Below are 1,379 nucleotides of genomic sequence, written 5' to 3'. Positions count from 1 at the left end.
TCAACTTAAAGGGCCAGCAAATAACTTCAACAAAATTATAGAAGAAAACATCCCGAACCTGAAGAAAGAGATGCCCATGAACATTCAAGAAGCCTACAGAACCCCAAATAGACTGTACCAGAAAAGAAATTCCTTTTGACACATAATAATCAAAACAATAAATGCACTAAGTAAAGACAGAATATTAAAAGCAGTAAGGGCAAAAGGTCAAGTAACATACAAAGGCAGGCCTATTAGAATTACTCCAGACTTCTCACCAGAGACTATGAAAGCCAGAAGATTGTGAACAGATGTTATACAGACCCTAAGAGAACACAAATGTCAGCCCAGGCTACTATACCCAGCTAAACTCTCAATTATCATAGATGGAGAAACCAAAGTATTTCATGACAAAACCAAATGCACACAATATCTTTCAATGAATCCAGCCCCTCAAAGGATAATAACGGGAAAAAAAACCAGTACAAGGACAGAAACCACGCCCTAGAAAAAGCAATGAAGTAATCCTTCAAGAAACCTAAAAGAAGACAGCCACAAGAACAGGATGCCAAATCTAACAACAAAAATGACAGGAAGCAACAATAACTTTTCCTTAATATCTCTTAATATCAATGGACTCAGTTCCCTAATAAAAAGCCATAGACTAACAGATTGGCTCCACAAACAGGACCCAACATTTTGCTGCTTACAGGAAATTCATCTCAGGGAAAAAGACAGAAACTACCTCAGAGAAAAAGGCTGGAAAACAATTTTTAAAGCAAACAGTCTGAAGAAACAAACTGGAGTAACCATTCTACTATTGAATAAACTCAATTTCCAACCCAAAGTTATCAAAAAAGACAAGGAGGGGCACTTCAAACTCGTCAAAGGTAAAATATTCCAAGATGAACTCTCAATCCTGAATATCTATGCTCAAAATGCAAGGGCATCCACATTCATTAAAGAAACTTTAATAAAGCTTAAAGCACACATTGCTCCTCACACAATAATTGTGGGAGACTTCAACACCCCACTCAATGGACAGATCCTAGATACAGAAACTAAAAAACAGAGACACAGTAAAACTAACAGAAGGTATGAAACAAATGGATTTAACAGATATCTACAGAACATTTTATCCTAAAACAAAAGGATATACCTTCTTCTCAGCACATCATGGTACCTTCTCCAAAATTGACTATATAATTGGTCACAAAACAGGTCTTAACAGATTCAAAATTATTGAAATTGTCCCATGCATCCTATTAGACCACCATGGTCTAAGGCTGATTTTCAATAACAATGTAAATAATATAAAGCCAACATTCACTTGGAAACTGACCAACACTCTCCTCAATGATATCTTGGTGAAGGAAGAAATAAAGAAAGAAATTAAAGGC

Source organism: Mus pahari, chromosome 4 (genome assembly GCF_900095145.1).
Source record: "Mus pahari chromosome 4, PAHARI_EIJ_v1.1, whole genome shotgun sequence".
NCBI lineage: Eukaryota > Metazoa > Chordata > Mammalia > Rodentia > Muridae > Mus > Mus pahari.
Note: the sequence above shows the minus strand (reverse complement) of the source record.